Genomic DNA, 23,985 nt, shown 5'->3' with positions numbered 1-23,985 from the left:
AGCGGCTGCTGTGAAGCGCGCCCACGCGTCGCCCAACCGCTGCCTCTCGCGATCTCCCGATTAGTGAGGCAGTCGCGCCACACTTCGCTCCGTTTGCAACGCACCGCACGAGACAGATTGTCCGCGCCAGCCAATATATCGCGAAATGAAAACATGTATAGAGCTGCACTCTAATTTCCTATTAGAGAGTATCGTAATAGCCGGTGACTTTTCCCTTCCCTAATTAGTATCCAAATAAAGACATTTGGTCGCTTTGTAGTATGGCGGTTGTGTTTATGTTGCTACAGTCGGGGTTAGCCTGGCAGATGAGCCTGCAATTGCTGACGGACCTTTTTTTTCTATGCCAAATATGTCACCATGTGTTAATCAGTCCTGTATCTCATATAAATGTGAGAAAAACTGGTGACGCTTCCACTGTCATTCTCTTAACGGTGGTGCGACGAACGCAGGAGCGCTATTGCCCTTGTCGGCGCTGTATCAGACGCCAGGAAAAAGAAGCTGCCGGAAACGAGTGCGCAGAAATTGGTCGCTAGACTGTAACCTCAGCTACAGACGCCTGATGTGCAATCGCGCTATCAGTTGACGACGCTTCTTTTTCCTTGCCTTTTAATCCGTGCTCTATTTCCCTCTCGCTCTCATACGACGCCGTAAGATAAGTATGCTGCCCCTTCGGTGGCAACCTAATCTTAGCGTATGCATACAAAACGCGTATGAACAGCGCAGCTTAATGAATTCTGCCCTCTTTTTTACCGGAAAGTTCATCTCTCAAAGCCGCAACGAGCCCATGTATCTGCAGTAATGCGAGAATAAACACACATAACAACTATTGTTTATTGAAAGATCCTGCTGCCACACATTGTTGTGAACAATTCGTAGGCTTGGCAGATATATCACCCACCACTTGTCAGCGGAACGTCATGCGCCCAGTGGCATATTTCAATCAATCATTTCTTTATTTTCAACAGCTGTTGCGTGTCCCTCAAGAAAAAAGCGTTTCCAAGTCACTTGAAAGTGCTTGAAGGCACACGTGCATGGCAGCGCTTTTACAAGCCAGATTTGCACAAATGTGCAAACAAAATCAAATAAACGATCATACTTAACAAAATGAATGAATAATGAGAAGCATCGAAGGCAATTATTCAGTAAATACTTACGTTCAGAGAATGTTCAGCACATTCAGCCACCGTCAGATGTTAAACACGAACGCGATGTAAGGCAAATAAATATAAACACATTAAATAAAGCTGGCAGTTATCATTTTAAAGGTAATATGACAACATAACATAACGACATTAACCAAGAGTCCCAAATACTTCCGGACTTGTCTTTTGCTTTATTTTAGCGAAGCCATGGTCTCTATGTTCACATTTGTTCAGCAAAGATGACAATGTATACTTTAGATATTGTAGAAAACAGTCCGTACGCCAACAAAGAACAAACCTGTCGGCACTGCGGGTTGTGAGCCACTGTGTTGAATGCGTATGTCACATAATACTTTATAAAGCATTTTCAGTTGTTCATGAGCAAACAAATAAAAATAAAGTAAACTAGAATAAAGGATATGCTAGTACTAATTATTTTATAACGTGAAAAGAATGCTTAAGAGGAGCTGGTGCGCAGTGTATTCCGCAGTGTATTGAAGTGTTTTTTGCCCTACACCTTAGTCCGTGTTTTGCCCAAACATTTGCTCACTCAATCTTAGAAAAGAAAAAAAACGGACACAGGCATTCAGCACCCAGCTATTTGCAAATGCTTTCATATATTTAGAACTGTAGTTTACGCAACTGTCTTACGGACTTGAAGCTTTCGCACAAAGTATAGTTCGGGCTGCTTTGTGTGCCTTTTTGCTCGGAAAGAAGCACTTCATTAACAGTCGGTAGAAACAGGCAAGCCAAGTCAGCGAACATTAGCAATGCCGTCCAGTCATTAAGGGTAGTCTGCATCGCCTTTGAGCACGACTTTAGAAGAAAGAAACTCTAGACAAAGCTGCACTCTAAGATAAGTTTACACCCTTTGAGTCGTATCTTGCCACACATCGATAAACGTCATCTGTCTTGCCTGCATTTCCTTTCTTTAACGCTGCGAGGCCGGTACTTCCCGGTAACAAACGGCATGCGCGTTATCAGCATGACATAGCATTGCGGACAGGAAAGTAGCGGGCGCGACGTTTTCACCTATGTCGCAGAAAAATGGAATGAGTCATGCGAAAGAAACTCCGGCGTGTAAAGTAATTGAAATGGCATCGATTGCTTCGCGTAAGGCTGAAACCAATGTCTCGAAACAATAATTATCATTCTTAACATATAGGCAGCAACATTCATGACTATACCGCGTGATCATTTTTACGTTTTACAGAATTTTTAAAAATCGGCTGCTGCAGGTAACAAATGTCGTGTCCTTGAGCTGGATTGTTCGAAGAGGCGGACAGTAGTAGTACGAGAAATAGCAACACATGTGCAGGTAATTAACACAAAATCAGTAATTACCTTCCTAATTCATAACTTTACGGCACCTATTGTAAATTACGAATTGTAGCTGGTGAGCTTGCAAGACCGATCCACTTGAATTTCCACGAGCCCTCCAGTTTCGACATAATATTTACCAAAGTGTGGGACGAAATACATAGGCCTTCCAGTTACTTTTGTGCTTCGATGCATACTATGGCGTTTACTTTAAAAAGTAAGTCGAACAAGAGTGCATTTCTACGGCGAATGGCGTCCAAACTGGCGTCATTCTGGAAATTCATTCTAAGCGGACACGCCTTACAATCTTATCAGGTACAATTCGTAAATTGCAATATATGCTGTAATGTTATTAATTCAGAAGATAATTAGCATTTTTTAATTAGAGGAGGATCTCTTTCGATTTCTCATGCGAGTTGTGTCCGCCTATCTGTATAGCCTTACTCAAGGCCTAAAATTATGTTATAAGGAACAGGCGATTTTTTTTAATTCCGTATAACTTAGAAGGTATCACCACTTATTTGCGTCGATGTTCAGCTGTCATCAACGTGAGCTCAGAAAATGCTGCGTACTACTGGAACCAGCTAAAATCATTTGTCAGTAAGGATAAACCTGAATTGAAATTTTTCAAAATTCTAAGAAAACTGTAGTAATATTTGTAGTACCTATTTGACTCTTCGAAGGTGGCTACAGGAGATCAAAGAGAGCAAATAAGGTAGTTATCGTCAACGCCGCCATCAAGTCGTCGTCTATACCACTGCTACCTTAGTAGTTATCATTACAGAACGCTCTTTGGGGATAAGAAATGCGGTGGTATATCGATGAAAGGAGTGATTAGGTGCGCTTCTTACTGGCTTGGAAATCTGGCCTAATAGCGACGGTCTCTTGAGCGCACGGTCGCCGTAGCCGCATGTCGAAACGTGGGCTTGCCTTGGCACACGGTTGTGGCTGTGTTCGGTATATGCATACTAAATTAAATTATGGGGTTTTACGTGCCAAAACCACTTTCCGATGATGAGGCACGCCGTAGTGGAGGACTCCAGAAATTTTGACCACGTGGGGTTCTTTAACGTGCACCTAAATCTAAGTACACGGGTGTTTTCGCGTTTCGCCCCCATCGAAATGCGGCCGCCGTGACCGGGATTCGATCCCGCGACCTCGTGCTCAGCAGCCTAACACCACAGGTATATGCATACTAGTAGTTAAATAAGCCTACTAGTGTTTTTATTTGTGTTGCAGTGGTGGTTTTTATGTCCGTCAACAAGATTTGTGCTTTCGACTGGGAAAGCTTGATTTTCTTTATTATTGCACACACAATCTTGTAAAGAATTACGCAGATCCAACGCGCATCTCGGAAACGATGTATAGCGAAACTTTTGTGAAGCTGTTAATCCAATGCTTTAAATTTTCTCATTTCATTCCTGCGCTATTCGCCTAAACAAAACTACCGCGCTAGCATGTGCTCCCGTGCACCCGTGCTACGTATGCTGTGAAACGTAGCGACCACCTCAATGAAATAGTTGGCGTTGGCATGATAGAAGTATGCGCGCGATTATGACCAAACGGTTAATTACTGGTCTGCTGCGCTAGCGAAAACAGTTGCGTCCCACCATTGACAACGTAACATTTTTTTATGAGAAATTCAGTGAGACAGCAGCAGCAGCAGCCACGGTCCGGAAAGTCTGCGAGAGTTCACAACAAAAGGCTCGCGTTACTATTGAGCTCGCAAGACTTCCACGCTAATGATCTCTGGTTCCAGAGCGACAGTTCTAAGCAGGGCGACAGTCGTCGCGCAAGGGCGTTGCAGCTGCGTTTGGCAGCCGTGTAAATGGCTTCTCAATACAGCGGCTCTGGCGCCTGCCCAATGTGCCGGTATTCCTCAGGTACGCCTTTTACGTTCGTACAATTTCAGCTCATGAAGCGGTGGACCGCGTTCTCCGGTAGGCTCTTCCGCGCGTGTGCAACCTTGTCGGATTCGTAAATGCCATCATACCTTATAAAAAGCAATGCTCTGAACATAGGACAGGTACGGTTCCGAAGAATCGGGAACTGGGTGGCTAGCGTTTCCTTTGCCGCGTCACTTTAACCGATGGCCTTTCCAAACATTTTGCGCATTTTAACGCGATAGCGTTAAGGAGACCGTGTCGCAGAAAATCTGGCGTCGGTGTGGGACGTGGTTTCGGGAAAACGTTTTCCAACCACCCATACCCAGGTCCTCTATGTGACGCAAAGAATTTACTGAACTAATTGAATTTCTCAAGCTATAATACGTGGCAAAACCGTGAACTGTGACTACAAACAACCTACAAACATGATAGCTCTCCCACTGTAATTTTACTATACGAGAAAACGTAATTCCGTTACGCGAAAACTCAAAGGAACCCCTTTTGCAGCCTTTCTACTATTCACAAACCAGCCAAGGCGTCCGCCATTTGCGCATGCCGGCGCACGGGTGTCTCGGGGGCCACGGAGCGGCACGTCTGGTTTCTTGCAATAGTTTCAGCTGGCGCTCGCCTCCGCCGCATCGCAACCCATGCAAGAGGCCGCGTTTCTACCAGAAAGCCCGCTTTCGTGCATAGTGTTCGTGGTCAGCCTTTCCCGGTAAACATTACGATTGCATACGCTCCTCTTGCCGGGAAGCGTGAGCGGCAGTGATGGATTTTGGATGCTATCGCGTTCCACTTTTAAAGGCGAAGATTAAGCGTCCTCAAATTTTTATTTTTCTTGCAGGCATTCCAGCCTTCCAGTGCTCCCTCCTGGCTCTTAAACGATACCTTTGCACTTCCCTTGTTCCCGAGCATGACGGTCCGATTGTAGTCGTTGTGCTGACTCAGCTCTTCTTAGCAGTCCAGCAAATTTTGAATGTGAATGTCACTTGTACCACATAATGTAAAGGATGGCGAGCACGTCAAAGGGCGATCGTTGACGTTTCCGGTGCCGTTGATTGTGCGCTCTTCGATTCGTCCTTCATCGCGAAAATACCAAAGTGACGACAGCTGCGCGGATCCTATGTAAGCTGTCCGAAGCAGCGTATCTCCACCAAATGGGCACGGGGATTATGTGCAGGTAAACGAAAAGCAACAGTGTATTTACTCAATGTATACAGTGGCATCAAGTAGTAAAGTAGACCGTCAGCTTCTCCACCTCCTCTTCTTCTTCTTCCCGCTCAAGGAATCGCGGTAGCGGTATTGCGCAAGCGCCGTGCGACATCATGAAATGGAAGAAATTGTTAGCCTAATCGCAAATTAACGTTGGTGAATGAAGACTAAAATCAGTGATATTGAGCTCAAGAGAGTCACATGTTTTCAGTTCTCCGAACAATGAGACCTAGATGCAGTACTGTGCCTATTAAAGAACGCACTTCGCTATCCCTCAAGCTGCGCATATGACAGTTTGTACAAGGCGTTAGTCATCAGCATTTCGCGCAAATCTTTTACAATGAAGGAAACAAAGAAATTTCTCTGATTCAACTTGCACTTAATTAGCGCTCCATGCTGACGGCGAAAAGTGGTAACTAAGTAGTTTTGGCTTCGGAGTTCGGAGAGGCAAGTAGAACTGCCTTCTATCACCAACAGCGCAAGTTAACTAGCTAACTCAGCAAAAACAGGAGTGTTTGCTTAAAGATACTAAGAAAGAAGGTTAAAATGAATTAAAATAATGCTGGCGCATTCCGGGCCAAAACCACTATCTGGTTATGAGACACTCCGTAGTGAGGCATTCTGGAATATGTTTCACTAACTAGGGACATTTAACGCGCACACAATGCACGGCACATGTTTATCTTTTTTTCTACTTTGTTGCAGTTCGCCCCCATTGTCACAGAGGTTAATATCATGGAACGGTTTCAAAGAACTAATACGTATATTTATAAACCAATAGTGCATAAGTAGTCCCAGACTGAAAAAAAAATATCTTTTTCGCAACAAATATCCTAAGTAATTAAAACACCGTCTACTTACATGGAATATGAGATAACAGCAGCCACAAGGAAAAACAATGCAAAACAATAGACTTTCATGTCCAGGTATTTTCGAGCCAGCGCTATTTACCGAACTGTGAGCGTCAGCCCGCGCTTATGTACAAGCACTAATGCCACAGACCACTTGCAAAACACCTCTAAATATCACAATAACGCAAGCGAAATTAAATATCAGACTGTCCGTGGAAAAGAAATGCCTTGAAGAAATATTGTTCCTGCAGAAAGTGCGCATGCTCACCTTTACGGAATTCATGTTCAAGCCCGCTTTCCTTGGCAGTTCAGAACGTATACGACACATTTTATATTCAATCAAAGGCTACTTCCCGACCTCCCACGTGAGTACGTGTCAACGAAGAAATTATTTTCTCTGGTTTCCGCACCACTGTGATTGGTGAACTGTACTGCATTGATAAATGTTAATATCTGGCAACTGTGGGAAGCATAAATGCTTAAGTATGCTGTGAATTCTGCGAAATTTTGTCATATCTAAAATGAAAAAATGACAAACTCCGCAGTTTAGCCGCTTTGAAGTCTTTAACTGCCGCTATTAACATAAATGTGATTTGTTATTCATAAAGGCAGGCAAGAACGTTAATGAGATGTTATACGAGAATTTGTGCGTATCTAAAATGTGTGTGCGCATTACCTCTAAAGCAACCCTCGTTTGTGCTCTTGTCCGTCGACGCTGCGGTCTGAATGCCTTGTAGTGTGGAAGCTTTTTTCTCGACTACAAATAATCGAAACTCTAGAGACCTTTTACATATTGCCAGCAACCATGAAAACATGCAAAGCAACGTTAGATTTGCGCCACCGTTGTGAAGAATAAAGGTGCATGCGAACGCAGCACGCGTGTGCATAGCCCTGCTACAGGTCTATTCGAGTTCGTTCGGGTGTTCCGGCATGCAGCTAGCGCGTTTCCCGCATAACCTTGTCTCGCGGCCAATAGCTTTTATGGGAAATCCGCAATCGAAGCCAGTATTCAAAGAAGTGGAGGACAATTAACGTGACTCGTGAGCGCGAGCAGGGGTTCGAGGCTCGGCGGGACGTTATTGGGCGCGGCAGGCCAGTACTGGGGCCCGCTGGCGTGGACTGAGGGACCGCGCCGTTCCCACGCTTCGTAGCCAGGAATAAAATAGGTGAATTATCTCTGACATGTTCCCGCACCTGCACTACGCAAATAAAGTGACGACGTGAAGTGTCCAAAAGATTCCATGGCAGAAGCCCCAACTTCTGTGCCGGGCCTTGTTTTCTAATCATGAGACAGTGATACTCACTCCCTGTTATCTACTGCAGAAGTATCTCTAGGCCACAGAAGCCTGGTTAAACGAGATTTGACTTTCAGTTAACGTGCGAAAAGGCTTGATATTGGCTTTCTTCCTAGTAATACGTTAACATATTGTTATCCTATCGTCTCGAGACTATAGCTCAAGTGGAGTCGGCGGTGTACTTAGGTGTAGTCTATGACGCTTCCCTTAGTTGGCTGGGCCATATTGACCCTATATTTAAAAAGGAGTGAGATCTGTTGGAATGCTACGCAAGCTACCCAACAGTCGGTCGGGGATGCGGCGAGACCCACTACTAATGATATGTAAATTGCATGTGCGGTCCATTTTAGAATAGGGATGTGTACCGGATGTGTTCTGGAGCACCAGCTTATAAATTACGCCTCCTCATTCTGACTGAGCGGGAAGCCCTGCGATTGTGCTGCGGATTACCGAAGTTTGTGGCTAATAGCGTGTTACAACAAGAAGTCAGGTTGCCCCTAATATTGTGCAGATTTCCGTTGCTGACGGTGCAAACATTCTTAAATATTTACGAATTCCCATTTGGAAGACTGGGAAACATACTCATTTCCGAGGCTGCATTACTTTTCGAAGTATACTGGCCCCGGTTTGATAAACCACAGGTGCTTTTTGTACAAACTTTCATTAACCCCTTAAATGTACGTATTTGGGAGGTGCCACCTATTTGTCATGTGCGAGAGAGTACAAATCATCTATGATGACATCTACGCATACAATGCAAACTTTCTCTCTCATAATATATGAGATGCATTATTACAAGATCATTTATTCAGTTTAGGTGTAAATACGTTCTTTGTAACACACTCCTCACAGGGTGGAGAAAAATCTGGAATTGGCGTTTTCGCTCCTGCTCTAGACTGGTCATTCTCAATCAGGATACCGGACTACTTATCCATATTTCTGGCTGAATTTCTAGCCGTAGTGTTATCCTTACGTAAACTAAAGTCATCGATATCGGCGGTAGTCGTAATAACGGATTCTTTGCCTTTACGTACATCGCTCACAACAAATAGTGGTAGTAGCCTTTTGCGTACGCTTCATCTTTTAGCGCCGCCCCACATATATTTAATTAGATTACATTGGGTGCCTGGTCATAGGGGATTATACAAGAACGAAATGGCTGACAGTCTCGCGAGAGCGGCCGTCAATGTCTCTATACTATCATTACTTCCGGCATCAGCTTACCTAACTACTTAGATCCAGAAGATATGCAATTGCTCTAGACTTTTGAACCTAGTGACAGCAAATTTTTCAGAATATCAACACCTCCTATTCCCTTGAACCAAAAATTGCTTTCACACCCGAAAACTGAAGTAATTTTTACCAGGTTACGTTGTCGAACACCATTATAAAACTTTAATCGTGAAAGGGCTGGTCTGGCACCTTCCCCTCTGTGGCCAATCTGTGCAGTAGATGAGACCATAAACCATATCTTCTTAATCCAGCGGTGTTTTTCTTACTTCAGGAAAAACATTTCATGATCAACGTTCATGCAACTTCGTTTGATTTCTTTTTTTCATTTTAAATATCCTTTCTGTGGGAGCCTCCCCTCTTGGAAACTAACAGATGGATGTCTGCTCAGCCGTGGAGGAATTCATAGTTCCTTCAAGACAATTTTCTCAAGGTCATCATACATTATTTTTATCCCATTCCGCATAAAACTTTTGTGACTTTTTGTAATACAAACGTCTTCCTAATGCCATCCAAATCTTGGCCAATCCCCTACTGTGTGTACGCGCCATCGAAGAAGGATATCTTATCCTATCCTATCCTGTCCAGAGCAAACTGAATTACTGGTCGCCTTGTATCGCTGAGGGATTTGTTGTCCACACCATATGAATTGCCAGACAGGGGAGTCGGTGCTCCTGTCTGTCATAATTCGTGCTCACGCTTTTACTTCAGTAGATAATTTGAACAGAGCCGCTCTTAGTAGAACAGCCTTGCAAATCTTGTTATAAGACAACTGAGAATGCTGGCGTCAGTGATGCCCCTCCTGTGTTAGCATCACAAACGGCAATCACGGAGTAGATGATCGGAATTACTCTTTTGAGGGCATGGGTCGGGGCGTGATTAGGAACGCATTTAATAAAAGAGAGTGGCCCTTTCGACGAAAATGCGAAGCACTGATAGTGGTAGCAAGGTATTAAACAACTACAGGAAGCAATGTTAATAGTTTTATTGGCCGTACAAATTGCAGTGAACATTCGCCTACTAAATGAATTACTAAGCATGCTGTCCCCGGCCCTGTACGGGTAAACATGAACAGGTGTCACGCGATGACGACGAAAACTGAATATATTTGACGAGTAAACTACCACGAACGCCAAACGCAGCAGAAGAGTCAAAGAATTATGTATGACCGATTCCAGAACGTCCCTCCGCTCAGCATTCCACTTCATCTCACGAAAGTTGAGGGAAGCGCTCCCCTTCGACGGCTGTGGTCACTGCGTTTTCGTAACATTCTGTGGCAATTCTTAGTAACAGGGCGCGTGAATACCTCGCCTTCCGAGTGGGGGCGCTGGCAACCAAGCAGCCGACTCGAGAAGCGCAGTTGCCTCAATCGAAAGGCGGGGCTTGACTTGAGTCGCTGGTGCGCAGGGAAAATCTTCTATATAGCCGAGGGTTGTTTCAGCACACCGAGGTTAGTGGTGCCCTTACGCGCACTTCAACAAAGTGCCAGCCGGAATGCAAACTTCACTGAGATCCGCAGGCCCGAAAAATTGCCACAATTGCTTCTTAAAAGTGAAAGAATTTTAATTTGTCTTCGGTATGCTTCTGCTGGTCCGCAAGCGTTTTTCGTGTGATGAGATTTTTTAAAATAAACACTTTTCTTTATTTCGCGTTTTCTGCAATGCACATATCTGAACATTTTCATTTCGTAGAGAATGAAAAATCAGTTCTGCGGAAGCCCGCAAGGTGGAGGAAGGTGCATGAAAGGCACAAATTGGGGGCATCCACCCCAATTGTTGCGCGAAGCTACAACGAAAACCCATACAAGTTTGTCAGAAAAAAAGAGAATGCTATACTAATGCTTCGTGTAGAATACTTCATCAGAATGCCTTGGGCAACACTTTATTGGAATGCCGAGTAAATGAGGGCAGCCTTATTGTAATAGAAGAAATGAGGTGAAAATGCTTGACGTCTACGGTTCACCCTCATATTTATATTTGTTGTCGACATGCGAGTGTACGTATCGAGCCCCCATTGTTGCATAGAAAATACCTGAGTGCTGAGCTATGGTGCTGCTGGAACGCTTCTGGAAAATATATGCGGCCATTTCATGCTAGAAACTACCTCGCACAGAAATAATTTACGGCGGTCAACATTTGAATAGCCCCATAATAGATACCATATGATCACAATGCCGTAACCTTGTTGACGCTCCCATTTTTTCGCACCTTGACTTTTCAAACCAAAGCCTTCGTTTGCAAAGTTTATAGAACTAATCACTATATTTATTTCGTCCCTATGCTAACCTTATGCGTGGTTCCAAGCCAGACAGCGAAACCTTATAGCGGATTGTAATGAAGTAGACTAACACCAGGAACGGAAGATAATACACACCATCACTAACAGTAGCAGCATCGTGATCATTTTACGAAAGACGACGCTGAAGTTATGGGTCACAGCGCTCAGCGACGTAACCGTACTAGCCGCCTCAACCAGAAAGTAAACCTGACTTTAGTTACTATTGTCCCAAGGTTAAAACGCGTGATATAATATTATGGAGTGCTGTTTTGTACAATGTTAGCGCTAGAATTCTGAATTCGTTTTCCAGATTAGCTATGCTGCTGTGGACTTTACTGCCTCAAAGGAAATTAAGTTCGGCCGACCACTTGGGTCATCGAGAGGGTGTGCTTCTGGCCGCCAAATGTAAAAGTGGTAAAGGCTGGGAAAATGGCAAAGAAGCAGCATCCACTGTAGTCATGGTGGAAGTAGTTCAAATTGCTGCCGAAGAGTTAATTTGACAAGTGCATTTCACTCACCTTACCTGTTAAGCCAGGTGCGTTTATATAGGTCATATTTTGCACTCCTTTATTTATTTATTTATGAACATGTCATGGAAAAGCTAAATGACGGTCGGTTCCCTACAGACCTGACCAGTTAAACTGGACTTACCCCACAGAAGTGTAGCAGACGCCCACCAGCGCCCTGGAGCAACTTTCAGAGTGAAGAAGAGGTGGATGAAAGTATCACAAGACAGCAAGGACTGTTATCAACTCGAAATTAATTTTCATCTGGTATTGTTAAATGCATTTGCCATTACTTTTGAAGACGCAGCTGTGGTTTATGTTGCTTTGTGGACGTAGCCATTTAGCCTTGCCAGCACTCCGTTGGTCCTTGAGGCCAGTTTTTTCTCAATGCACTAACATTACAATCGGCCACCTCATTTCTTTCATCTGCATTAAATATGTGTGTGCCAGCCATGAACAAATGTTTGTTTGAAGAAGAGCAGGTCGCTAGCTGCATTCGGAACTATTCTGTTCTAAGTGATGCTCATGTCCCATTATCAATAGTACATGTGAATTTAGAATGCACATTTCCAAACAGTAAAATTCACAGTAAGTGCGAGTGGGTATGTTGGTAATAATCCATTGTGAAGGTCGCAGCGCACATTTGAAACACACAAGAAGGGTGAATTAGGACGAAGCGCTTCGTGATTCTCGTTATTCCTCCCGTTTTTCAAGACTGCGCTGCAAACATCTTTGGATCACGGTAACATAGATACAAACATGCAACGCGGTCTGATAATTTCGCTTTTAATGTCTGGCTAGCACATCATTTCAACAAGTGTGAACAAGGTGTTTGCCTTCCATATCCATCGAAATCATACTACTGGCAATGTGTTTACAGGCTCTGCCCATTTGGCTTTTACTAACACGCTTGAAATGGGTGTCACGGAGTAAAGCGGGAAAATAATTTTAAAAGACATGGTATTAAAGCGGACTTCTTCAAAGGAAATTCATTTAGTAAACGTAAACTGCGGGAATAAAGCTTTCAAGGTCAGTAAACATGGTGGAACATTCTTAAGTTTCTTTTATATAGGAGTATACTTATCTACACGGCAAGTCCATAAGTGTGATTTATGCCATCAGTGTGTATAGGGACCGAGGTTAGTTGCACTGCACCAATGTGTTGTCTGCAGGGAAAGCTACAGGGGTGGGGGTCCTACACTTGTGGTATTGCGTAAAGAAGGCATAGCTTGACATCACTTTTTATTTCTTGAAACAGGTACTACGGTAGATCAGCGTTCACATGCCATGATTTTGCGTTTGGCAACACGCTGAAGAGAAATGCAAGAAAATATTAAATTTATCTCTCAGCGGGGTATTTTTTTCATTGTTCTATTTTGCTCTCGTAGAAAATCTCACTTTTCGCCTTTTCTCTTGTCTAAAATAACGAGGATGCGAATGCGAGATATGTTTATGTACGCTCCAGTGCGCCGTTTGCCTCGTTTCGTTTCCCTGCACTGCCGCAGAAAGTCATCAGAGAGTATAGGAACCACCACTGGAATCACCAACGAGGGCATTTGATTCTGGTGCTGTACAAATGACAAGCACCGCCGACAGCATTTCGCGACTTAGACTAGCAGGTAACCATGACACGTTCGATGAACGATTGCATATCATACATATATATATATATATATATATATATATATATATATATATAGGGTACGAGTTTCCCGGTTATATATCCGTAATAAATATGAGTTGTCCGAGGAGAAATGCAGATGAACGTACTAGTGGCAAGTCAGCCATTACTTTTTGTACCTGTTTTAAGGATTGTAATGCTTTACTGATTGGCTGAGTAAATGAATGATTAGCATCACCTGTGGAAAACATCGTCATGGGACTGAACTGTTTTTCATCTTAATTCGAGAGGAATTTCCTATCAGAGTTCAAAAACTATGGTTCACTAAAGGGCACCTTAAATGCCTGAATTGCCTTTTGGCAGACGACCAGCTGAAATGCAGCAGATGCAAAAAATGTTTTCAGTGAATAAGAAACTAAAATACCGACGAAATAGCAAGGCTATTAACATTGAAAGATGGTAGTATAAAGAAGTACAAACTGTAGCAAGTCAATTTTCAGAAGCAGAACGTTTCTCTTTTCATTTTGATTCTGGTGCTGTGCGAATGACATGACCGTTGGCAGCGTTTCGCGACTTAGACTAGCAGATAACCTTCACATGTTCCATGAACAACTGCATATATAGGGAAACGTGTTTACATTTATTGTCGCGTTGTACGACTTTTACAGCTATATATCTGTAATAAACATGCGTTGTGTGAGGAGAAATGTAGGTGAAAGTACGAGTTGCATGTCAGCCACTACTTCTTTTCCGCGGTTTTCTTAAGAGCTGTAATGTTTCAAAAAACGAAGCGCCAACAGACACGGCACACTACGAAATTACAAAGCTATGAACAAAGTAGAACCACAATGTGATCTACTGTAATGCTTTACTGATTGGCTCAGTAAATAAATGTATAACGTCGCCTGCGGAAAACATCGTCATGGGACTGAACATTTTTCATCTAAATTCTTGAATATTTTTGATCTGATTTCGAAAAAATTATGGTTGATTAAAGAGCACCTCAAAAGCCTGCAACGCTAGTCGGGCAGACGACCAGCTGAAGTGCAGCCGATGTAAAAAATGCTTTCAGTGATTATGTAAAAAAAATAGACGAAATATTAGGACCATTAACAATGTAAGAGCGTAGCATAAATAAGTGCAAACTGTAGCAAGTCAATTTCCTGAAGTTTGAACGTTCCTCTTTTTATTTTATTTGAACGACGAGACGTGGTTTTGTTACCAGAAACGTAAATGAAAAGAAACCTTATTACCCCTGCAAAAAAGCGTTATTGCCACAAATTTATTTATTGTAGTCTCCTGCAATAAGAAGTGCGGCTAAATCTTTCACGCATTTAACTCGCCCTTGCAGAAAACAATGCAAGCGAGACAGCAAGTTTAAGCACCTAAATATTTCTGACTCCTTTCCGCTGACTAGGAAAGAAACATCACACGGGAAGCCACATGAAAACTGCGTACATTATCCATCTCACCAGTTAGCAAAGAAGCCCTTGTTTGACATTTCGAAATTTCTTTTTATTTTACATTCATGAAAGTACAGCGAGCGAGAAGACGTGGTTCTGAGGTCATTGGTTCTCCTGTAAAATCCAAGCTGCCAAGCTGCAATTTCAAATCCGTCGGGAGTTTTGTGGTGACGTATGTGCATATTAGACGTTCGTGTTCACGCACGAAGCATATGTTAAATAGAAGCGGTGCATGCTTAGATATTTATTTTACAGCTTTCGAAATACGGATAAACTGTCAATGAGTTATGCTATTCAACTTGCCTGCGTGTTCATGTTGGAAAGTGCCTAGATGTCTTGTTTCAATGAACACAGGCAGAGTGCGTTTAAGACGCTTTGCTGTAAAGGCCATTGCCGGATATCACCGCCAAACTTGAAGCTACTCTAAGGTCGAAACTGCATAGCCTTTGCGACGCGATCGTGCTAATGCCACGTTCTTGTGAATGCTTCGGTACGTTATTTTTGTTAGTTCTTTTCACAGAGAAATATCTTTTGTTTTCCGCCTACAAAATCTGGATTGCTGACGCACACGCTCTTCCTGAGAAATGTGTTTGAGAAATAAGAATGCAAGGGGTGAGAACAAACTTCCGCAAAACAAGCTTCATACACATGGCAAAAATTATGAAGGGAGGAATCTCACGGGTCAAGTTAAGCAGCTTTTTATGAACGTATCACGAGGTATTCTAGGCATTTCAATGTGCGGGGATGGCAGACTTTCACGCGTCCCCTGGTATTGTTTTTCATTGCATGGCTGTCGCATATCCTGTAATCAAGCTGAGGCACGTGGGTCTATCGGTTTAGATGCGAATGAGTGCGAAAGATGGCGCGAATATTGTGCGAAAAACGCCAGCTAACGTTGGGGTTACTAGGGCGCAAATGGGAGTAGCCTCTTCCTCACTTTCTTGGGGTCGGCAGAGGCGGGATCAGACACGCCTTTTAAAGTACAGAAGTCGCAACAGTTTTCAAGAGATTTCAACTATAGTAGCCGCGTCTTCCACCAAGCGACTACTTAATAACTGCCATATTCCGGTTAAAAAAATAATAGTTAAAATTGAAAGAACGCCGACAATGTCTCCTCATTAACTCGCCTGGTTTTTAAGCTCAAAACAGAACACAAACAGTTGTTAGAAAAGATAGCGTAAATAGGCATTTACAGAAAGTTCGCAGGTGATTAAGCCTGCAGTTGAAGTCCACGATACACAATCTTTTCCTGAGAGAGTAGGGGGTGGGAGTCGGGTGCAGTCACTGCGCACCGCACCTTTCGCGTTAGTTTCCGCGGGAGGAGAGTAGAAGGAACATCCTACTATAATTTTTAATGCGAAGGTTCCCTTGTGAACCCCCCTGCGCCTCTCTTGCTGCCGGTTGCTGCCAGTTGCATTGTGCCGCCTGTCGCGAGTTCTCACCGGCTAACTCACAATCAGCAGCGAGACAGTGGCGTCGTCAAGGAGCAATGCCGCAAAGTACTTCATCCGCATCAGTGGAAGGTAGGCGGTAAGCTGGTCTGCGTATGCGGATCATTGGCGACTGGTGGAAAGGGCGAGGGTTCAGCGAAGAGACGGGAGCGTGGGCACCGAAGCAGATGGCCGCATGTTGAGCATGCGTTGCGCCATCTGGCAATTATGTAGACGGTCGCATCTGCTCTTCCAAGGGGATTTCCTGGAGATCGCGTTTCAGAACTACGATCCGAATAAACTGCGATAATCAACATGCGGAGGCATGTTTGTGCGGTATGAGGAACGTGTTGCTTTGCTGCACAGACCCTGCAACTAAAGATACTACCATGGCTACTACGTGTGAGAAAACTAGGACACAATGTGGCAGGGTCTGCATAGCTGCGTTAAAATTAGTTCTTACAAGCAAAGCTGTTTAAATGCGGGTCTTAATATACACCCGCTTCTGTGCACTAGTCCTTACGATTAGAACACGAAGGCGCCTAGACGTATTTCGTCACCTGGTCTTGCAATTGGGATGCAAAGGGAAAGCATAAGTTAACGTGAGTAATCTTCTTCAGAAGACGAATAAAAGCTAAACAAATCAGTACTTTAACCTTTAATAATCAAGGACGCCGAAACATCCCACGGAATGTTTATATAAATTATATCGCAATAAAACGCGCTGAGCGCTTCAGCGCGCTGGATTTCACGTGAGAAAAGCCTAAGGATGTTCTATTCCCGTTGCTGGGCCATGCACCCGTGTTCTACTGGTTAGAGCATCCGCTTGCTGTGCTAGTGCTAGTGGTCGTGTGTTCAATACCTACAGTCGGACAATTTGCAGATATATATATATATATATTGCAGAAGCACAAGAAAGGGCACAGATTCTCAGGCTCTCGGGCACCAGGGCGGGCAGACGACTCCTAACTGAGATGGGCGTCCCCCCGGCCACTGTCGAAGATGCCTACCAGGGCCTTCCGAAAGAGCAGAAAGATAACATCATCATATCGCCCGCCCCGCGCAATATGCATCCCCAGCGCAACGCGGAAAGAAGGAAGGCCAGAGCGGTAGCGCTCCTACGCCGCGCAGCCGAACTCCCTGGCGGCAGCTGCTTCGTTGACGCGGCCCAGTGTGCAAACAGCAACAATTTCACGGTAGTTTCAATCAACCACAGAGGTTCGACCGTTAACGCCGCTTCGGTACGAAGCACGTCGTCGCATGCGGCCGAGCAAGTGGCCATTGCCTTGGCCCTCCTGGACGACGGACATGCCAATATCTTTAGCGACTCCAGGGCAGCCATCCGCGCCTTCAGCGTTGGCGCCGTGTGTAAGGAAGCCTGTCGCATCCTCGAAGGCAAAAGCATCGCCACCCACACTCTCACGTGGTTCCCCGCTCACAAGGGATCCATCATGGGAGGCCCCACAAACCTCAACGAGCTGGCCCACTCCAAGGCGCGAGGTCTCGCTTTCCGCGACCATGGAGAACTCCAACGCCGGCCCGCAGTGGTGGAGAATAGAGATCAACCGACCACATACAACGAAATTGCGCAGCACTTTTATCTCGGCAGGAGAGACTTTCCCCTTCCCCACAAGAAGTTAAATAGAGCGCAGGCATTGACCCTCAGATTATTGCAAACAGGTTCATATCCCAACCCGGCTTTATTCCACAAAATTTATCCCGACACCTATGCCACTAGTTCTTGCAGGCACTGCAATGACATCGCTAGCCTAAACCATATGCTCTGGCGTTGCCCCTCGTTACGAGGCACGGAACAAATCAATGTGGACAAGTGGCTCTCCGCTATCAAGAGCCCCGATGCCGGGGCGCAACTATGGGCTGTCCAGAGGGCCCACGATGCGGCGGTCGGGCAAGGCCTGACTGTCCCAACGTGGGAGCGGCCCGCAGCGCGCTGAGTCGCGTACCTCAGGACCTTATTAAAGTTTTGCATCCATCCATCCATCGGAACATCACCTGCATTCGTACCTATCAGCCTACATTTTGGGCTGCGCCATCTCCGGGATCGGCCCGTGTTAAGAGGCTAGAAATATACGCGCTAGGTTAGAGTGGCGGTAATTCACTAAAAAATACTTTGTCTTTAAAAACGTCTGTAGAGCCCGCGCGCTATCAGAACCATTGTCAGCAAAGCTTTGTTTGCTCTTCTTGCTTTTCGACGATAATTGGCGGTGATTTCGACGGTGACTGTCTAAATTCTACAACTCTTAGGACAACGCGATAGTGGTGAGTTGATGCTGAATGTTATCTTGCGTGCGCCCCCTGTATTTGTCAATAAAGTACACTGAACACACATTGAGACGTGTTTGATGGAGACGCTGCTGTACACCGTTGCCTGCGAGAAGGTTAGTACCATCGTTGCCTGACACGATGCATGCCACTGTGGAAGAAGTGTTAAGCCATAATTAAACTACGGAGCTCTATGTAGCCAACGCAACAGCCTTAATATGATAAAGGCGGTTATCACGGAATCATCATTTATTTTGACCAGCTCGAATAACTTAACATTCTCCTAAATCTAAGTACCGCGAGCCTTCTTGCATTTCGCCCCTGTTGATAGCTGGATGACGCGGTAGGGATGGAACCCGTGAGCCCGAGCAACGTCACGGCCACGTAGCTAACGCGGCTGGTACAAAACTTGATCTGATCGGCAGCAGCTTACGTAGTGTCGTCTAGACGCGGCGGGGCTTTAATGCTGCTAAGCTTCTGCACACCCTGGAACAGTCGTCCGCTTTACGAGTTTGAGCGGTGTTCATCTTTAAGAAATAAGAGAAACGTTTCTTCAATCTAAATTTATACGGTATGGCCGTAAGTGCTTTCTTGGCAAGCAAACGAGAAGAAATGGTGTTAGCCGAGGGGCCCTATTTTTATTAATCACATCACAAGAAACCAACAACCAACAACGCCCAGGACAACATAGCGAAAATTACTTGTACGTACTAGGTCACTTGAAGAAACTATTTTGAAAAATCGGAATGAAAGTGGATGAAAAAACAGCTTGCCGCAGGTGGGAAACGATCCCACGTCTTCGCATTACGTGTGCGATGCTCTACCGATTCAGCTACCGCGGCGCTGTTTCCCCACCAACTTACTAAGGTATTTATGTGTCCTAGTAGAACCCTGGGAGTGTTAGCCAGTGCCACCACTCACAGACCTTGGCGGCGGACGTGGAACATCCTTTTTGCCACAGGCGTCACGAGAACGTGATCTTTTTGGGTGAAGGCAACTGGTCAATAAACCCACATATGCTACCTGGAGGCATCAATGTAGCCAGATTCGAGACCCTCGTCATGTAATAAACCAGAAGAAATTGGGTCAACCAAGGGGCCCAATTTTTTATTAATCAGATCATAAGTAGCCAACAAACACTGACACCGAGGGCAACATAGAGGAAGTTACTTGTACTTATTAAATTAATTGAAGAAATTTTAAATAAATCGAAAGGAAAGGGGACGAAAAAACAACTTGCAGCAAGTCGGGAACGATCCTACGTCTTCGCATTACGCGGGCGATGTTCTATCATTGTGATTTTACCATACCCAAGAAAGTGACAGGGAAATAACGACGCGGTAGCTCAACTCAAGTTCCTGTTAAAGTACAACCTTTATGGATAGCTTTGGGGTGCACGTTCTGCACTTGTGGTATCTCTCCAAGTAGTCAGGCGTAGCCTGACAGCGATTTTGATTTCTTAATGCAGGTGCTACGTTAGATCAGCATTCTCGTGCGATGGTTTTGAAATGCAAGAAAACAAGGGAAATTTATCTCTCAGCGTGGTATTTTCTTTCATTGCCTTTTTTTTTCTGTTGTCCAAGAAAATCTCAATTTCCACCTTTCCCTTGCCTAAACTAACGAGGACGCGCATGTGCCATATATTTTACGTACGTTGTTGAGCGTGCTATGCCTTGTTTTAGTCCCCTTCCCTGCCGCATAAAGTCATCAGCGAATGTAGGAACCAGCAACGAAACCACCAATGAGGGCATTTCATTCTGGTGCTATGCGAATGACATGCACCGTCGACAGCGTTTCGCGACTTAGGCTAGCAGGTAAGCTTCACATGTTCCATAAACCACTGCATGCATAGGGAAGCGTGTTTACGTTACCCATGAGGCTGCAAGCTGACCAGACAGCTCTATGTCATATTGAGCGCCTGCACCGTGCATCGAACGCTCATTCGCTCCTTGATCATCTCATTCACCACCCGTTATCTCGCATGGGAAAAATGGCGGCATTATTTATGACTATCACTGACATTTCTGAACATGCTGCTTCAATTACGCCTCCGCCTCCAAAAGATGTCATGAAACATACATTCCCCATTTACCTCACAATCCCTGACATGCGCAAAAAGTCTGATACGCCTGTTTCGGCAATATTCCAATTGGCTCAGTCTCACATGTTCGAAATGTTTCCAGATTATGTTCAAGTATTCACAGATGCATCTGTACACAGCGACTGTCAAGGCGCCTCTGCATCTTTTTTCTACCCTTCGACTCAAGTACGGCGTATCTTTCAAGGAAGGAAGGAAATCAACTTTATTCAGGTCCAGCAGGCCACGAGAGCTTTGGGCTCTCATGGAGTGGGCGTCTCCCACGACGGAACCGGGAGGTTGAGTTTCCTGGCGGCGTCGTGGACCTGCTGGACGGCCCAGAGTTGGGGAGCGAGTTCTTCGCTTCGGATTGCTTCTTCAAACTTGCGCTTGTCCTGTTCGTAGTTTACGTGAGCTTGCGAGCACGGCCCGAGTAAATGATATACGTTAAGGGATGTGTTGCAATTGGTGCAATGAGACTTGTCGTAGAGCTCAGGCATGTAATGGTGTAATCTGTTTTGAGTGGGGTATGTGTCTGTTTGTAGCATTCTGAGTGTAACCCCTTGAGCTCGAGTGAGCGTGCGGTGTGGCGTGCTATACTGTCTGCGTTGTAGATAGTAGTGTTTAGTGATTTCATTGTATGTAGTGGGCGCGTCCTTATTCTCCGAGTGGTTGGGTGAAGCCGCGCGGTCTGTAAGCGCGCGCGCAGCCTCGTGTGCCGCCTCGTTAAGGTTGGGGACGTCGCCGATCTTTGGTCCTAAGTGCGCCGGGATCCAGTATATGAAGTGGTTCTTAATCTCTTTCTTTGAAACAATTCGGAGAGCCTGTGCGCAGACCGTGCCCTTTTGGAAAGCTCTGATAGCGGCTATGGAGTCGCTGTAGATATGGGAAAGATTGTCGTCGGTGAGCGCAACAGCGATCGCAACCTGTTCGGCCTGTTCAGGCTTCCTTGCAATTACCGTGGCTGCATATCTTGTGGATCCACGGCCGTCCACAACCGCCACTGCGAAAGCTTTGTTTCCCGTGTATGCCGCCGCGTCGACAAAAGCTGAGCGTTCACGGTTCGCCAAGGCTTGGTTAAGAAGGAATTGTCCTCTCGCTTGTCGTCTGCCCCTGTTGTTTTCGGGGTGTACGTTTCTGGGTATAGGGCGGACCATGATCTTGGCACGGATGTCCCGTGGGAGGTCCGCAAAGTCTTTTTCTATGTTTCCTTGTGCAAAGCCTAGCTTCTCTAGGATCGTGCGCCCCGGAGGCGTCGTCGAAAGCCTAGCAAGCTGGGCGCGCTGCTGGGCTTCGGCAATTTCTTCCAGGGTGTTGTGCATGCCCAGGTGGCCCAGCTTCTCGTTGCTGGTGCTGGTTGGAATGCCGAGGGCTTGCTTGGTGGCCTTTCTGATTTGGGCATTCAGTCTGTCTTTTTCAGATCGTGTCCAATTGAGCATTGCCGCAACGTATGCGAAGTGACAGGTGACGAACGCGTGTATGAGTTTGATGAGATTATGTTCCTTGAGGCCCCTGTGTCTATTGGCAATTCTCCTGATGAGCCCAATAGCGTTGTTGGTTTTCGTGATGAGCTTCTGAACCGTAGAGGCATTGACGTCTTTAGTCTCTACGATCATACCCAGGACTCTGATTTTGTCGACGCACGGTATGGCGTGTCCCGAAGTGGTTCGTACGGTAATTTCTTGATTATAATCGAAGTCTGACGAGTATGGCCTGCGGACCTTCTGCGTGGGTCTGCGTACGAGCAGCTCCGACTTGGTAGGCGAGCATCTGAGTCCTGTGGGAATTAGAAATTCTTCTATGGCGTTCACTGCTTCTTGCAAGATGTCCTGCACCAGGCCCGGGGTTCCTTTGGACACCCACATGGTGATGTCATCTGCGTATATGGTATGCTCGAGCCCGTGGGTCTGCCCTAGTTTCTCAGCAAGTCCCGCCATAGCAAATACTTCATCCAACTACGTCAACAACTGCTGAGCTAGCAGCGATTAATGTTGCACTGAAATACGTGCAAGAGGAGTTAACTACATCGAAGACTGTCATCTTTACGGACTCCCGCGCTGCTCTCAGCAGGTTATAATGCAGTGAGATTGATTGTTCACTTGTACGCAGCATTGCTGACTCTGCGAGCAAAATTTCATCACGTGGGGTGTCTCTCGTTGCTCAATGGATACTTTCCCACGTAGGAATCGCGGGAAATGAAGAGGCTGATCGGCTCGCTTCAACTTGCGCTCATCACAACTGTGACTGGTGAGAAATTTTGTGCAAGCTTGATGACGCTCGTCTACTGATTCGTCGCCACCTGCACAAGCAGCATCCAGGCCAGCGCGTCGAAAATGGAACGTTCCCGCCCCGTGTTCGCGGTCGAAGCTTGGCTCGACGCACTAGAGCACAATTACTCAAGCTGAGGGTGGTCTGTGTGAATGTGCACGAACGTTTGTGCAGACAAGGACGTGTGGTGAGTCCATCGTGTACGTCTTGTGGCCGTTGGGAGACATTTCAGCATCTTATATTTGAGTGTCCCGCTCTCAGTGCGCAGAGCATGTCGCTAGTGAGAGACTATCATCTCCTTGGCCTACGGTGTATGGCATTCGACGAATGTTTGTACCCCAGTGGTTGTGCGTATAAACGTGATCATGCTCATCGCGCTCCACTTACTTTTTTAGAGTTAAGTAACTTAGGTTCACGTTTGTAGCGTCGAAACTATTTGATTCAACATTCTATGTAGCGTGACGACCAATGACCGGCCCTACTTTGTGTCATCTGCACTGTGTGTTCTACTTTATTCTTTAGATTTGTCCTGTTGCTCTTCCTTTCCTCTTTCCTCCCGTCCTTAATATCTTGCATTTCTGTGTTACTGCCACCTCCCTTCTGAAGAGTAGGCAGGCGTTGTGCCCTTTCCGGTGGCAGTTGACAGCCTGCCCCTAGCTTTCCCTTTCCTGTTAATTGTATATATGTGTTCAAAACAAATAATAATATTGATTGCCTGAGTAAATAAATGTATAACATCGCCTGCAGAAAACATCGTCATGGGACTGAACTGTTTTTCATCTTAATTCGAGAGGAATTTCCTATCAGAGTTCAAAAACTATGGTTCACTAAAGGGCACCTTAAATGCCTGAATTGCCTTTTGGCAGACGACCAGCTGAAATGCAGCAGATGCAAAAAATGTTTTCAGTGAATAAGAAACTACAATACCGACGAAATAGCAAGGCTATTAACATTGAAAGATGGTAGTATAAAGAAGTACAAACTGTAGCAAGTCAATTTTCAAAAGCAGAACGTTTCTCTTTTCATTTTGATTCTGGTGCTGTGCGAATGACATGACCGTTGGCAGCGTTTCGCGACTTAGACTAGCAGATAACCTTCACATGTTCCATGAACAACTGCATATA

The 23,985-nt window shown here is 45.3% G+C and overlaps 1 long non-coding RNA gene and 1 other non-coding gene across 2 annotated transcripts in view; both read right to left on the bottom strand.

The window, feature by feature from the left end:
- LOC142574101 (uncharacterized) overlaps positions 1–6,539 on the bottom strand; it is a 29,847-nt gene extending 23,308 nt beyond the window's left edge. Inside the window, exon 1 of the long non-coding RNA XR_012826417.1 lies at positions 6,422–6,539. This is a non-coding gene — a long non-coding RNA (uncharacterized LOC142574101). The remainder of the gene's footprint in view (positions 1–6,421) is intronic.
- Positions 6,540–19,286: 12,747 nt separating this feature from the next.
- TRNAT-CGU (transfer RNA threonine (anticodon CGU)) lies at positions 19,287–19,358 on the bottom strand. Its single transcript has one exon. It is a non-coding gene; the product is annotated as a tRNA-Thr (tRNA).
- Between the last annotated feature and the right edge of the window lie 4,627 nt (positions 19,359–23,985).

This window comes from Dermacentor variabilis, chromosome 3 (genome assembly GCF_050947875.1).
Source record: "Dermacentor variabilis isolate Ectoservices chromosome 3, ASM5094787v1, whole genome shotgun sequence".
Classification (NCBI taxonomy): domain Eukaryota; kingdom Metazoa; phylum Arthropoda; class Arachnida; order Ixodida; family Ixodidae; genus Dermacentor; species Dermacentor variabilis.
This window is presented reverse-complemented; position numbering and strand designations above follow the sequence as displayed.